This window comes from Camelus bactrianus, chromosome 12 (genome assembly GCF_048773025.1).
Source record: "Camelus bactrianus isolate YW-2024 breed Bactrian camel chromosome 12, ASM4877302v1, whole genome shotgun sequence".
Lineage (NCBI taxonomy): Eukaryota > Metazoa > Chordata > Mammalia > Artiodactyla > Camelidae > Camelus > Camelus bactrianus.
The window spans coordinates 4,765,913-4,783,144 of record NC_133550.1 but is presented as its reverse complement, the minus strand read 5'-3'; positions in this window follow the sequence as shown (position 1 = coordinate 4,783,144).

The window sequence follows — 17,232 nt, the reverse complement described above, 5'->3', positions numbered from 1 at the left end:
CTCCACAAGCTCAGTTCTGAGAGATAAGTGTGTGTGAAAGCCGTCCTTCAACTAGCTTGTTGGGAACACAAAGTTTCTTTTCAATTGCTAACTCCACTCCATACATATATATGGGGAGGTACGAGCTCCAACTCGTTCTTACAGTGAAAACTGCAGGAACTTCAAACTGGCACTAGGAAACAGACTGAGAAACCAGAGTAATAGTTTATCCTGCAACCCGTTCCCTTTGTGCTAGATGAACGAACGTCTCTCCACATGATCAGTTCTGAGAGATAAGTGTGTGTGAAAGCCGTGCTTCACCTAGCTTGTTGGGACACAAAGATTCTTTTCACTAGCAAACACCACTCCATACATATATATGGGGAGGTACGAGCTCCAAGTCGGTTTTACAGTAAAAACTGCAGTAACTTCAAACAGGCAGTAGGAAACAGACTGAGAAAACAGAGTTAATATTTCCCCTGGAACCCTTTCCTTTGTGCTAGATGAACGAATGTCTCTCCACATGCTAAGTTCTGAGAGATAATTGAGTGTGAAAGCTGTCCTTCACCTCGCTTGTTGGGAACACAAAGTTTCTTTTCATTTGCAAACTCCACTCCATACATATATATGGGGAGGTACGAGCTCCAACTCGGTTTTACAGTGAAAACTGCAGGAACTTCAAACCGGCACTAGGAAATAGACTGAGAAACCATAGTAAAAGTTTCTCCTGCAACCGGTTCCCTTTGTGCTAGATGAACGAACTTCTCTCCACATGATCAGTTCTGAGAGATAAGTGTGTGTGAAAGCCGTCCTTCACCTAGCTTGTTGGGAAGACAAAGTTTCTTTTCACTTGCAAACTCCACTCCATACATATATATGGGGAGGTACAAGCTAAAACACGGTTTTACAGTGAAAACTCTAGGAAATTCAAACCGGCACTATGAAACAGACTGAGAGACCAGAGTAAAACTTTCTCCTGCAATCCGTTCCCTTTGTGCTAGTTGAACGAACGTCTCTCCACATGCTCAGTTCTGAGAGATAATTGTGTGTGAAAGCCGCACTTCACCCAGCTTATTAGGAACACAAAGTTTATTTTCACTTGCAACCTCCACTCCATACATGTATATGGGGAGGTACTAGTTCCAAATCGGTTTTACAGTGAAAACTGCAGGAACTTCAAACCGGCAGAAGAAACAGACTGAGAAGCAAGAGTAAAAGTTTCTCCTGCAAACCGTTCCATTTGTGCTAGATGAACGAACGCCTCTCCACATGCTCAGTTCTGAGAGATAAGTGTGTGTGAAAGCCGTCCTTCACCTAGCTTGTTGGGAACACAAAGTTTCTTTTCAGTTGCAAACTCCACTCCATACATATATATGGGGAGGTACGAGCTCCAACTCGGTTTTACAGTGAAAACTGCAGTAACTTCAAACCGGCACTTGGCAAAAGACTGAGAAACCAGAGTAAAATTTTTTCCTGCAACCGTTCCCTTTGTGCTAGATGAACGAACGTCTCCCCAGATGTTCAGTTCTCAGAGATAAGTGTGTGTGAAAGCCGTCCTTCACCTAGCTTGTTGGGAACACAGAGTTTCTTTTCAGTTGCAAACTCCACTCCATCCATATATAAGGGAGGTATGAGCTCCAACTCGGTTTTACAGTGAAAACTGCAGGAACTTCAAACCGGCACTAGGAAACAGACTGAGAAACCAGAGAAAAAGTTTCTCCTGCAATCCATGCTTTTTGTGCCAGATGAACGAACGTCTATCCACATGCTCAATACTGAGAGATAAGTGTGTGTGAAAGCCTTCCTTCACCTAGCTTGTTGGGAACACAAAGTTTCTTTTCAATTGCAAACTCCACTCCATACATATATATGGGGAGGTACGAGCTCCAACTCGGTTTTACAGTGAAAACTGCAGGAACATCAAACCGGCACTATGAAACAGACTGAGAAACCAGAGTAAAAGTTTCTCCTGCAACCCGTTCCCATTGTGCTAGATGAACGAAAGTCTCTCCACATGCTCAGTTCTGAGATATAATTGTGTATGAAAGCCGTCCTTCACCTAGCTTGTTGGGAACACAAAGTTTCTTTTCAGTTGCAAACTCCACTCCATCCATATATATGGGAGGTACGAGCTCCAACTCGGTTTTACAGTGAAAACTTCAGTAACTTCAAACAGGCACTAGGAAACAGACTGAGAACCCAGAGTAAAAGTTTCTCCTGCAAACCTTTCCCTTTGTGCTAGATGAACGAACGTCTCTCCGCATGCTCAGTTCTGAGAGATAAGTGTGGGTGAAAGCCGCACTTCACCTAGCTTGTTGGGAACAAAAAGTTTCTTTTCACTTGCAAATTCCACTCCATACGTATATATGGGGAAGTACAAGCCCCAACTCGGTTTTACAGTGAAAACTGCAGGAAATTCCAACCGGCAGTAGCAAACAGACTGAGATACCAGAGAAATAGTTTCTCCTGCAATCCGTGCCCTTTGTGCTAGATGAACGAACGTCTCTCCACATGCTCAGTACTGAGAGATAAGTGTGTGTGAAAGCCGTCCGTCAACTAGCTTGTTGGGAACACACAGTTTCTTTTAACTTGCAAACTCCACTCCATACATATATATGGGGAGGTACGAGCTCCAACTCGGTTTTACAGTGAAAACTGCAGGAACTTCAAACCGGCACTAGGAAACAGACTGAGAAACCAGAGTAAAGTTTCTCCTGCAATCCGTTCCCTTTGTGCTAGATGAACGATCGTCTCTCCACATTCTCAGTTCTGAGAGATAAGTGTGTGTGAAAGCCGTACTTCACCTATCTAGTTGGGAACACAAAGTTTCTTTTCAATTGCAAACTCCACTCCATACATATATATGGGGAGGTACGAGCTCCAACTCGGTTTTACAGTGAAAACTGCAGGAACTTCAAACCGGCACTAGGAAACAGACTGTGAATCCAGAGTAAAAGTTTCCCATGCAACTCGTTCCCTTTGTGCTAGATGAAAGAACTTCTCTCCACATGCTCATTTCTGAGAGATATGTGTGTGTGAAAGCCGTCCTTCACCTAGCTTGTTGGAAAAACAAAGTTTCTTTTCACTTGCAAACTCCACTCCATACATATATATGGGGAAGTACTAGCTCCAACTCGGTTTTACAGTGAAAACTGCAGGAACGTCAAACTGGCACAAGGAAACAGACTGTGAAACCAGAGAAAAAGTTACTCCTGCAACCCGTTCTCTTTGTGCTAGATGAAAGAAATTCTCTCCTCATGCTTAGTTCTGAGAGATAAGTGTGTGTGAAAGCCGTTTTCACCAAACTTGTTGGGAACACAAAGTTTCTTTTCACTTGCAAACTCCACTCCCTACATATATATGGGGAGGTACAAGATCCAACACGCTTTTACAGTGAAAACTGCAGGAACATCAAACCGGCACTAGGAAACAGACTGAGAAACCAGAGTAAAAATTTGTCCTGCAACCCGTTCCCTTTGTGCTAGATGAACGAACTTCTCTCCACATGCTCATTTCTGAGAGATAAGTGTGAGTGAAAGCCGTCCTTCACCTAGGTTGTTGGGAAAACAAAGTTTCTTTTCACTTGCAAACTCCACTCCATACATATATATGGGAAGTTACGAGCTCCAACTCGATTTTACAGTGAAAACTGTAGGAAATTCAAACCGGCACTATGAAACAGACTGAGAAACCAGAGTAAAAGTTTCTCCTGCAACCCGTTCCCTTTGTGCTTGATGAACGAACTTCTCTCCACATGCTCATTTCTGAGAGATAAGTGTGTGTGAAAGCCGTCCTTAACCTAGCTTGTTGGGAAAACAAAGTTTCTTTTCACTTGCAAACTCCACTCCATACATATATATGGGTTGGTACGAGCTCCAACTCGGGTTTACAGTGAAAACTATAGGAAATTCAAACCGGCACTATGAAACAGACTGAGAAAGCAGAGTAAAAGTTTCTCCTGCAACCCGTTCCCATTGTGCTAGATGAACGAAAGTCTCTCCACATGCTCAGTTCTGAGATATAATTGTGTGTGTAAGCCGTCCTTCACCTAGCTTGTTGGGAACACAAAGTTTCTTTTCAGTTGCTAACTCCACTCCATCCATATATATGGGGAGGTACGAGCTCCAAATCGGTTTTACAGTGAAAACTGCAGGAAGTTCAAACTGGCACTAGGATACAGAATGAGAAACCAGAGTATAGTTTCTCCTGCAAACCGTTCCCTTTGTGCTAGATAAACGAACGTCTCTCCACATGCTCAGTTCTAAGAGATAAGTGTGTGTGAATGCCGTCCTTCATATACCTTGTTGGGAACACAGAGTTTCTTTTCAGTTGCAAACTCCACTCCATCCATATATAAGGGAGGTACGAGCTCCAACTCGGTTTACAGTGAAAACTGCAGGAACTTCAAAGCGGCACTAGGAAACAGACTGAGAAACCAGAGTAAAAGTTTCTCCTGCAACCCTTTCCTTTGTGCTAGATGAACGAAAGTCTCTCCATATGCTCAGTTCTGAGAGATATGTGTGTGTGTGAAAGCCGCCCTTCACCTAGCTTATTGGGAACACAAAGTTTCTTTTCACTTGCAACCTCCACTCCATACATGTATATGGGGAGGTAGTAGCTCCAACTCGGTTTTACAGTGAAAACTGCAGGAACTTCAAACAGGCAGTAGGAAACAGACTGAGAAGCCAGAGTAAAAGTTTCACCTGCAACCCGTTCCCTTTGTGCTAGATAGACGAACGTCTCTCCACAAGCTCAGTTCTGAGAGATAAGTGTGTGTGAAAGCCGTCCTTCAACTTGCTTGTTGGGAACACAAAGTTTCTTTTCATTTGCAAACTCCACTCCATACATATATATGGGGAAGTAAGAGCTCCAACTCGGTTTTACAGTGAAAACTGCAGGAACTTCCAATTGGCACTAGGAAACAGAATGAGAAACCAGAGTAAAAATTTCTCCTGCAACCCGTTCCCTTTGTGCTAGATGAATGAAAATCTCTCCACATGCTCAGTTCTGAGAGATAAGTGTGTGTGAAAGCCGTCCTTCACCTAGCTTGTTGGGAACACAAAGTTCTTTTCAAGTGCAAACTCCATTCCATAAATATATATGGGGAGCTATGAACTCCAACTCGGATTTACAGTGAAAACTGCAGTAACTTCAAACCGGCAATAGGAAACAGACTGAGAAACCAGAGTAAAAGTTTCTCCTGCAACCCGTTCCATTTGTGCTAGATGAACGAACGTCACTCCGCATGCTCAGTTCTGAGAGATAAGTGTGTGTGAAAACCGCCCTTCACCTAGCTTATTGGGAAAACAAAGTTTCTTTTCACTTGCAAACTCCACTCCATACATGTATTTGGGGAGGTACTAGCTCCAATTCGGTTTTACAGTGAAAACTGCAGGAACTTAAAACCGGCATTAGGAAACAGACTGAGAAGCCAGAGTAAAAGTTTCTCCTGCAACCCGTTCCCTTTGTGCTAGATTAACGAACGTCTCTCCACATGCTCATTTCTGAGAGAAAAGTGTGTGTGAAAGCCGTCCTTCACCTAGCCTGTTGGGAACACAAATTTTCTTTTCATTTGCAAACTCCACTCCATACATATATATGGGGAAGTACGAGCTCCAACTCGGTTTTACAGTGAAAACTGCAGGAAGTTCAAACCGGCAGTAGGAAAGAAACTGAGAAACCAGAGTAAAAGTTTCCCCTGCAACCCGTTCCCTTTGTGCTATTTGAAAGAACGTCTCTCCACATGCTCAGTTCTGAGAGATAAGTGTGTGTGAAAGCCTTCCTACACCTAGCTTGTTGGGAACACAAAGTTTCTTTTCAGTTGCAAACTCCACTAAATACATATATATGGGGAGGTACGAGCTCCAACGCGGTTTTACAGTGAAAACTGCAGTAACTTCAAACCGGCACTAGGAAACAGGCTAAGAAACCATAGTAAAAGTTTCCCCAGCAACCCGTTCCCTTTGTGCTAGATGAACGAAAGTCTTTCCATATGCTCAGTTCTGAGAGATATGTGTGATTGAAAGCCGTCCTTCACCAAGCTTGTTGGGTACACAAAGTTTCTTTTCAGTTGCAACTTCCACTCCATACATTTATATGGGAAGGTACTAGCTCCAACTCTGTTTTACATTGAAAACTGCAGGAACTTCAAACCGGCAGTAGGAAACAGACTGAGAAGCCAGAGTAAATGTTTCTCCTGCAACCCGTTCCCTTTGTGCTAGATGAACGAACGTCTCTCCACATGCTAGGTTCTGAGAGAAAAGTGTGTGTGAAAGCCGTCCTTCAACAAGGTTGTTGGGAAAACAAAGATTCTTTTCATTTGCAAACTCCACTCCATACATATATATGGGGAGTTACGAGCTCCAACTCGGTTTTACAGTGAAAACTGCAGGAATTTCAAATTGGCACTAGGAAACAGAATGAGAAACCAGAGTAAAAATTTCTCCTCCAACCCGTTCCCTTTGTGCTAGATGAATGAACGTCTCTCCACATGCTCAGTTCTGAGAGATAAGTGTGTGTGAAAGGAGTCCTTCACCTAGCTTGTTGGGAACACAAAGTTTCTTTTCAGTTGTAAACTCCACTCCATACATATATATGGGGAGATACGAGCTCCAAATCGATTTTACAGTGAAAACTGGAGGAACTTCAAACCGGCACTAGGAAACAGACTGAGAAACCAGAGAAAAAGTTTCTTCTGCAACTCTTTCCCTTTGTGCTAGATGAACGAACTTCTTTCCACATACTCAGTTCTGAGAGATAAGTATGTGTGAAAGCCGTCCTTCACCTAACTTTTTGGGAACACAAAGTTTCTTTTCACTTGCAAACTCCACTCCATACATATATATGGGTAGGTACGAGCTACAACTCGGATTTACAGTGAAAACTGCAGAAACTTCAAACCGGCACTAGGAAACAGAATGAGAAACCAGAGTATAATTTTCTCCTGCAACCCGTTCCATTTGTGCTAGATGAACGAACGTCTCTCCACATGCTAAGTTCTGAGAGATAAGTGTGTGTGAAAACCGCACTTCACCTAGCTTATTGGGAACACAAAGTTTCTTTTCATTTGCAAACTCCACTCCATACATGTATATGGGGAAGTACGAGCTCCAACTCGGTTTTACAGTGAAAACTGCAGGAAGTTCAAACTGGCACTAGGAAACAGAATGAGAAACCAGAGTAAAACTTTCTCCTGCAACCCGTTCCCTTTGTGCTAGATGAACGAACGTCTCTCCACATGCTCAGTTCTGAGAGATAAGAGTGTGTGAAAGCCGTCCTTCAACTAGCTTGTTGGGAACACAAAGTTTCTTTTCAGTTGCAAACTCCACTCCATCCATATATATGCGAGGTACGAGCTCCAACTCGGTTTTACAGTGAAAACTGTAGGAACATCAAACCGGCAGTAGGAAACAGACTGAGAAACCAGAGTAAAAGTTTCTCCTGCAATCCGTTCCCTTTGTGCTAGATGAACGAACCTACCTCCACATGCTCAGTTCTTTGAGATAAGTGTGTGTGAAAGCCGTTCTTCACCTAGCTTGTTGGGAACACAAAGTTTTTTTCACTTGCAAACTCCACTCCATAAATATATACGGGACTGTACGAGCTCCAACACTTTTTTACATCGTAAACTGCAAGAACTTAAAATCGGCACTAGGAAACAGACTGAGAAACCAGAGTAAAGTTTCTCTTGCAACCCGTTCCCTTTGTGCTAGATGAACGAACGTCTCTCCGCATGCTCAGTTCTGAGAGATAATTGTGTGTGAGAGCCGCCCTTCACTTAGCTTGTTGGGAACACAAAGTATCTTTTCACTTGCAAATTCAACTCCATACATATATATGGGTAAGTACAACTTCCAACTCGGTTTTACAGTGAAAAATGCAGGAACTTCCAACCGGCAGTAGGAAACAGACTGAGAAACCAGAGAAAAATTTTCTAATACAATCCGTGCCTTTTGTGCTAGATGAACGAACGTCTCTCCACATGCTCAGTACTGAGAGTTAAGTGTGTGTGAAAGCCGTCCTTCACATAGCTTGTTGGGAACACAAAGTTTCTTTTCACTTGCAAACTCCACTCCATACATATATATGGGAGGTAGAAGCTCCAACTCGGTTTTACAGTGAAAACTGCAGGAACTTCAACCCGGCAGTAGGAAACAGACTGAGATTCCAGAGTAAAAGTTTCTCCTGCAACCCGTTCCCTTTGTGCTAGATGAACGAACGTCTCTCCGCATGCTCAGTTTTGAGAGATAAGTGTGTTTGAAAGCCATTCTTCACCTAGCTTGTTGGGAACACAAAGTTTCTTTTCAGTTGCAAACACCAATCCATACATACATATGGGGAGGTACTAGCTCCAACTCGGTTTTACAGGGAAAACTGCAGGAACTTCATACCGGCACTAGGAAACATACTGAGAATCCAGAGTAATAGTTTCTCCTGCAACCCGGTCCCTTTGTGCTAGATGAACGAACGTCTCTCCACATGCTCAGTTCTGAGAGATAAGTGTGTGTGAAAGCCATCCTACAACTAGCTTGTTGGGAACACAATGTTTCTTTTCAGTTGCAAACTCCACTAAATACATATATATGGGTAGGAACGAGCTCCAACGCGGTTTTACAGTGAAAACTGCATTAACTTCAAACCGGCACTGGGAAACAGACTAAGAAACCATAGTAAATGTTTCCCTAGCAACACGTTCCCTTTGTGCTAGATGAACGAAAGTCTCTCCATATGCTCAGTTCTGAGAGATATGTGTGTGTGAAAGCCGTCCTTCACCAAGCTTGTTGGGAACACAAAGTTTCTTTTCAGTTGCAAACTCCACTCCATAAATAAATATGGGGAGGTACGAGCTCCAAATCTGTTTTACAGTGAAAACTGCAGTAACTTCAACCCGGCACTAGGAAACAGACTGAGAAACCAGAGTAAACGTTTCTCCTTCAACCCGTTACATTTGTGCTAGATGAACGAACGTCTCTCCGCATGCTCAGTTCTGAGAGATAAGTGTGTGTGAAATCCGCCCATCACCTAGCTTATTGGGAACACAAAGTTTCTTTTCACTTGCCACCTCCACTCCATACATGTATATGGGGAAGTACGAGCTCCAACTCGGTTTTACAGTGAAAACTGCAGGAACTTCAAACAGGCAGTAAGAAACAGACTGAGAAGCCAGAGTAAAAGTTTCTCCTGCAACCCGTTCCCTTTGTGCTAGATAGACGAACGTCTCTCCACATGCTCATTTCTGAGAGAAAAGTGTGTGTGAAAGCCGTCCTTCAACTAGCTTGTTGGAAACACAAAGTTTCTTTTCATTTGCAAACTCCACTCCATTCATATATATGGGGAAGTACGAGCTCCAACTCGGATTTACAGTGAAAACTGCAGGAACTTCAAATTGGCACTAGGAAACAGAATGAGAAACCAGAGTAAAAATTTCTCCTGCAACCCGTTCCCTTTGTGCTAGATGAATGAAAATCTCTCCACATGCTCAGTTCTGAGAGATAAGTGTGTGTGAAAGCCGTCCTTCACCTAGCTTGTTGGGAACACAAAGTTTCTTTTCATTTGCAAACTCCATTCCATACATATATATGGGGAGGTATGAACTCCAACTCGGATTTACAGAGAATACTGCAGTAACTTCAAACCGGCAATAGGAAACAGACTGAGAAACCAGAGTAAAAGTTTCTCCTGCAACCTGTTCCATTTGTGCTAGATAAACGAACGTCTCTCCCCATGCTCAGTTCTGAGAGATAAGTGTGTGTGAAAACCGCCCTTCAACTAGCTTATTGGGAACACAAAGTTTCTTTTCACTTGCAAACTCCACTCCATACATGTATTTGGGGAGGTAGTAGCTCCAATTCGGTTTTACAGTGAAAACTTGCTGGAACTTAAAACCGGCATTAGGAAACAGACTGAGAAGCCAGGGTAAAAGTTTCTCCTTCAACCCTTTCCCTTTGTGCTAGATTAACGAACGTCTCTCCACATGCTCAATTCTGAGAGAAAAGTGTGTGTGAAAGCCGTCCTTCACCTAGCTTGTTGGGAACACAAAGTTTCTTTTCATTTGCAAACTCCACTCCATACATATATACGGGAAGTACGAGCTCCAACTCGGTTTTACAGTGAAAACTGCAGGAAGTTGAAACTGGCACTAGGAAACAGAATGAGAAACCAGAGTTAAGTTTCTCCTGCAACCCGTTCCCTTTGTGCCAGATGAACGAACGTCTCTCCACATGCTCAGTTCTGAGAGATAAGTGTGTGTGAAAACCGTCCTTCAACTAGCTTGTTGGGAACACAAAGTTTCTTTTCAATTGCAAACTCCACTCCGTCCATATATATGGGAGGTACGAGCTCCAACTCGGTTTTACAGTGAAAACTGTAGGAACATCAAACCGGCAGTAAGAAACAGACTGTGAAACCAGAGTAAAAGTTTCTCCTGCAAACTTTTCCCTTTGTGCTAGATGAACAAACCTACCTCCACATGCTCAGTACTTTGAGATTAGTGTGTGTGAAAGCCGTACTTCACCTATCTTGTTGGGAACACAAAGTTTCTTTTCACTTGCAAACTCCCCTCCATACATATATATGGGGAGGTACGAGCTCCAACTCGGTTTTACAGTGAAAACTGCAGGAATTTCAAACCGGCACTAGGAAACAGACTGAGAAAACTGAGTAAAATTTTCTCCTGCAAACCTTTCCCTTTGTGCTAGATGAACGAACGTCTCTCCACATGCTCAGTTCTGAGAGTTAACTGTGTGTGAAAGCCGCACTTCAGCTAGCTTGTTGGGAACACAAAGTTTCTTTTCCCTTGCAAACTCCTCTCCATCCATATATATGGGAGGTACGAGCTCCAAATCGGTTTTACAGTGAAATCTGTCGGAACATCAAATAGGCAGTAGGAAACAGACTGAGAAACCAGAGTAAAAGTTTCTCCTGCAATCCGTTCCCTTTGTGCTAGATGAACGAACCTACCTCCACATGCTCAGTTCTTTGAGATAAGTGTGTTTGAAAGCCATTCTTCACCTAGCTTGTTGGGAACACAAAGTTTCTTTCCAGTTGCAAACACCACTCCATATATATATATGGGGAGGTACTAGCTCCAACTCCGTTTTACAGGGAAAACTGCAGGAATTTGAAACCGGCAGTAGGAAACAGACTGAGAAACCAGAGTAAAAGTTTCTCCTGCAACCCGTTCCCTTTGTGCTAGTTGAATGAACGTCTCTCCAGATGCTCAGTTCTGAGAGATAAGTGTGTGTGAAAGACGTCCTTCACCTAGCTTGTTGGGAACACAAAGTTTCTTTTCACTTTCAAACTCCAATGCATACATATATACGGGAATGTACGAGCTCCAACTCGTTTTTACAGTGAAAACTGCAGGAACTTCAAACAGGCACTAGGAAACAGACTGAGAAACCAGAGTAAAAGCTTCTCATGCAACCCGTTCCTTTGTGCTAGATGAATGAACGTCTCTCCACATGCTCAGTTCTGAGAGATAAGTGTGTGTGAAAGCCGTCCTACACCTAGCTTGTTGGGAACACAATGTTTCTTTTCACTTACAAACTCCAATCCATACACATATATGGGGAGGTACGAGCTCCAACTCGGTTTTACAGTGAAAACTGCAGGAACTTCAAACCGGCACTAGGAAACAGACTGACAAACCAGCGTAAAAGTTTCTCCTGCAACACGTTCCATTTGTGCTAGATGAACGAACGTCTCTCCACATGCTCAGTTCTGAGAGATAAGTGTGTATGAACGCCGTCATTAACCTAGCTTGTTGGGAACATAAAGTTTCTTTTCAGTTGCAAACTCCACTCCATAAATATATAAGGGGAGGTACGAGCTGCAACTCAGTTTTACAGTGAAAACAGCAGGAACTTCAAACCGGCAGTAGGAAAAAGTGTGAGAAACCAGAGTAAAAGTTTCTCCTGCAACCCGTTCCCCTTGTGCTAGATGAACGATATTCTCTCCGTATGTTCAGTTCTGAGAGATAAGTGTGTGTGAAAGCCGCCCTTCAGCTAGCTTGTTGGGAACACAATGTTTCTTTTCATTTGCAAACTCCACACCATACATATATATGGGAGGTAGTAGCTCCAACTCGATTTTACAGTGAAAAATGCAGGAACTTCAACCCGGCAGTAGGAAACAGACTGAGAAACCAGAGTAAAAGTTTCTCCTGCAATCCGTTCCTTTTTTGCTAGATGAACGAACGTCTTTCCACATGCTCAGTTCTGAGTGATATGTGTGTGTGAAAGCCAAACTTCAACAAGCTTGTTGGGAAAATGAAGTTACTTTTCAGTTGCAAACTCCACTCCATACATATATATGGGGAGGTACGAGCTCCAAATCGGTTTTACAGTGAAAACTGCAGGAACATCAATCCGGCACTAGGAAACAGACTGAGACACCAGAGTAAAATTTTCTCCTGCAACCCGTTCCCTTTGTGCTAGATGAACGAACGTCTCTCCGCATGCTCAGTTCTGAGAGATAAGTGTGTTTGAAAGCCATTTTTCACCTAGCTTGTTGGGAACACAAAGTTTCTTTTCAGTTGCAAACACCACTCCATACATATATATGCGGAAATACGAGCTCCAACTCTGTTTTACAGTGTAAACTGCAGGAACTTCAAACCGGCACTAGGAAACAGACTGAGAAACCAGAGTAAAAGTTTCTCCTGCAACCGGTTCCCTTTTTACTAGATGAACGAACTTCTCTCCACATGCTCAGTTCTGAGAGATAAGTGTGCGAGAAAGACGTCCTTCACCTAGCTTGTTGGGAACTCAAAGTTTCTTTTCACTTGCAAACTCCAATCCATACATATATATGGGGAGGTACGAGCTCCAATACGGTTTTACAGTGAAAACTGTAGGAACTTCAAACCGGCACTATGAAACAGACTGAGAAACCAGAGTAAAATTTTCTCCTGCAACCCGTTCCATTTGTGCTAGATGAACGAACGTCTCTCCGCATGGTCAGTTCAGAGAGAAAAGTGTGTGTGAAAGCCGTCCTTCAACTAGCTTGTTGGGAACACAAAGTTTCTTTTCAGTTGCAAACTCCACTCCATCCATATATATGGGAGGTACGAGCTCCAACTCGGTTTTACAGTGAAAACTGTAGGAACATCAAATAGGCAGTATGTAACAGACTGAGAAACCAGAGTAAAAGTTTCTCCTGCAATCCGTTCCCTTTGTGCTAGATGAACGAACCTACCTCCACATGCTCAGTTCTTTGTGATAAGTGTGTTTGAAAGCCGTACTTCACCAATTTTGTTGGGAACACAAAGTTTCTTTTCACTTGCAAACTCCCATCCATACATATATATGGGGAGGTACGAGCTCCAACTCGGTTTTACAGTGAAAACTGCAGGAACTTCAAACCGGCACTAGGAAACAGACTGAGAAACCAGAGTAAAAGTTTCTCCTGCAAACCATTCCCTTTGTGCTAGATGAACGAAATTCTCTCCGCATGCTCAGTTCTGAGAGATAAGTGTGTGTGAAAGCCGCCCTTCAGCTAGCTTGTTGGGAACACAAAGTTTCTTTTCCCTTGCAAACTCCACTCCATACATATATATGGGAGGTACTAGCTCCAACTCGGTTTTACAGGGAAAACTGCAGGAAATTGAAACCGGCAGTAGGAAACAGACTGAGAAACCAGAGTAAAAGTTTCTCCTGCAACACGTTCCCTTTGTGCTAGTTGAACGAACGTCTCTCCAGATGCTCAGTTCTGAGAGATAAGTGTGTGTGAAAGACGTCCTTCAACTAGCTTGTTGGGAACACAAAGTTTCTTTTCACTTTCAAACTCCAATCCATACATATATACGGGAATGTACGAGCTCCAACTCGTTTTTACAGTGAAAACTGCAGGAACTTCAAACAGGCACTAGGAAACAGACTGAGAAACCAGAGTAAAAGTTTCTCATGCAACCCGTGCCCTTTGTGCTAGATGAATGAACGTCTCTCCACATGCTCAGTTCTGAGAGATAAGTGTGTGTGAAAGCCGTCCTACACCTAGCTTATTGGGAACACAAAGTTTCTTTTCACTTACAAACTCCAACCCATACACATATATGGGGAGGTACGAGCTCCAACTCGGTTTTACAGTGAAAACTGCAGGAACTTCAAACCGGCACTAGGAAACAGACTGAGAAACCAGCGTAAAAGTTTCTCCTGCAACCCGTTCCATTTGTGCTAGATGAACGAACGTCTCTCCACATGCTCAGTTCTGAGAGATAAGTGTGTATGAAAGCCGTCCTTAACCTAGCTTGTTGGGAACATAAAGTTTCTTTTTAGTTGCAAACTCCACTCCATAAATATATAAGGGGAGGTACGAGCTGCAACTCGGTTTTACAGTGAAAACTGCAGGAACTTCAAACCGGCAGTAGGAAACAGTGTGAGAAACCAGAGTAAAAGTTTCTCCTGCAACCCGTTCCCCTTGTGCTAGATGAACGATATTTTTTCCGCATGTTCAGTTCTGAGAGATAAGTGTGTGTGAAAGCCGCCCTTCAGCTAGCTTGTTGGGAACACAATGTTTCTTTTCCCTTGCAAACTCCACACCATACATATATAAGGGAGGTAGTAGCTCCAACTCGGTTTTACAGTGAAAACTGCAGGAACTTCAACCCGGCAGTAGGAAACAGACTGAGAAACCAGAGTAAAAGTTTCTCCTGCAATCCGTTCCTTTTTTGCTAGATGAACGAACGTCTTTCCACATGCTCAGTTCTGAGTGATATGTGTGTGTGAAAGCCATCCTTCAACAAGCATGTTGGGAACACAAAGTTACTTTTCATTTGCAAACTCCACTCCATACATATATATGGGAAGGTACGAGCTCCAAATCGGTTTTACAGTGAAAACTGCAGGAACATCAATCCGGCACTAGGAAACAGACTGAGATACCAGAGTAAAAGTTTCTCCTGCAATCCGTTCCCTTTGTGCTAGAAGAATGAACGTCTCTCCGCATGCTCAGTTCTGAGAGATAAGTGTGTTTAAAAGGCATTTTTCACCTAGCTTGTTGGGAACACAAAGTTTCTTTTCAGTTGCAAACACCACTCCATACATATATATGGGGAGGTACTACCTCCAACTCGGTTTTACAGGGAAAACTGCAGGAACTTCAAATCGGCAGTAGGAAACAGAGTGAGAAACCAGAGTAAAAGTTTCTCCTGCAAACCTTTCCATTTGTGCTAGTTGAACGAACGTCTCTCCAGATGCTTAGTTTTGAGAGATAAGTGTGTGTGAAAGCCTTCCTTCAACTAGCTTGTTGGGAACACAAAGTTCCTTTTCACTTGCAAACTCCACTCCATATATATATATACGGGAATGTACGAGCTCCAACTCGTTTTTACAGTGAAAACTGCTGGAACTTCAAACCAGCACTAGGAAACAGACTGAGAAACCAGAGTAAAAGTTTCTCCTGCAACCCGTTCCCTTTGTGCTAGATGAACGAACGTCTCTCCACATGCTCAGTTCTGAGAGATAAGTGTGTGTGAAAGCCGCCATTCACCTAGCTTGTTGGGAACAGAAAGTTCCTTTTCCCTTGCAAACCCCACTCCATACATATATACGGGAATGTACGAGCTCCAAATCTTTTTTACAGTGTAAACTGCAGGAACTTCAAACCAGCACTAGGAAACAGACTGATAAACCAGAGTAAAAGTTTCTCCTGTGACCCGTTCCCTTTTTACTAGATGAACGAACTTCTCTCCACATGCTCAGTTCTGAGAGATAAGTGTGTGTGAAAGCCGTCCTTCACCTAGCTTGTTGGGAACTCAAAGTTTCTTTTCACTTGCAAACACCAATCCATACATATATATGGGGAGGTACGAGCTCCAACACGGTTTTACAGTGAAAACTGTAGGAACTTCAAACCGGCACTATGAAACAGACTGAGAAACCAGAGTAAAAGTTTCTCCTTCAAACCGTTCCATTTGTGCTAGATGAACGAACGTCTCTTCACATGCTCAGTTCTGAGAGATAAGTGTGTGTGAAAGCCGACTTTCACCTAGCTTGTTGGGAACACAAAGTTTCTTTTCACTTGCAAACTCCATTCCATACATATATATGGGGAGGTATGAGCTCCAACACGGATTTATAGTGAAAACTGCAGTAACTTCAAACCGGCAATAGGAAACAGACTGAGAAACCACAGTAAAAGTTTCTCCTTCAACCCGTTCCATTTGTGCTAGATGAACGATCGTCTCTCCGCAAGGTCAGTTCTCAGAGATTAGTGTGTGTGAAAGCCGCCATTCACCTAGCTTATTGAGAACAAAAAGTTTCTTTTCACTTGCAAACTCCAATCCATACATGTATATGGGGAGGTACTAGCTCCAATTCGATTTTACAGTGAAAACTGCAGGAACTTAAAACCGGCAGTAGGAAACAGACTGAGAAGCCAGAGTAAAAGTTTCTCCTGCAACCCGTTCCCTTTGTGCTAGATGAACGAACGTCTCTCCACATGCTCAGTTCTGAGAGAAATGTGTGTGTGAAAGCCGTCCTTCACCTAGATTGTTGGGAACACAAAGTTACTTTTCAGTTGCAAACTCCACTCCATACATATATATGGGGAGGTACGAGCTCCAAATCTCTTTTACAGTGAAAACTGCAGGAACATCAATCCGGCACTAGGAAACAGACTGAGATACCAGAATAAAAGTTTCTCCTGCAACCCGTTCCCTTTGTGCTAGATGAACGAACGTCTCTCCGCATGCTCAGTTCTGAGAGATAAGTGTGTTTGAAAGCAATTTTTCACCTAGCTTGTTGGGAACACAAAGTTTCTTTTCAGTTGCAAACACCACTCAATACATATATATGGGGAGGTACTAGCTCCAACTCGGTTTTACAGGGAAATCTGCAGGAACTTCAAATCGGCAGTAGGAAACAGAGTGAGAAACCATAGTAAAAGTTTCTCCTGCAACCCTTTCCCTTTTTGCTAGTTGAACGAACTTCTCTCCACATGCTCTGTTCTGAGAGATAAGTGTGTGTGAAAGCCTTTCTTCAACTAGCTTGTTGGGAACACAAAGTTTCTTTTCACTTGCAAACTCCACTCCATACGTATATACGGGAATGTACGAGCTCCAACTCGTTTTTACAGTGAAAACTGCAGGAACTTCAAACCAGCACTAGGAAACAGACTGAGAAACCAGAGTAAAAGTTTCTCCTGCAAACCGTTCCCTTTGTGCTAGATGAACGAACGTCTCTCCACATGCTCAGTTCTGAGAGATAAGTGTGTGTGAAAGCCGTCCTTCACTTAGCTTGTTGGGAACTCAAA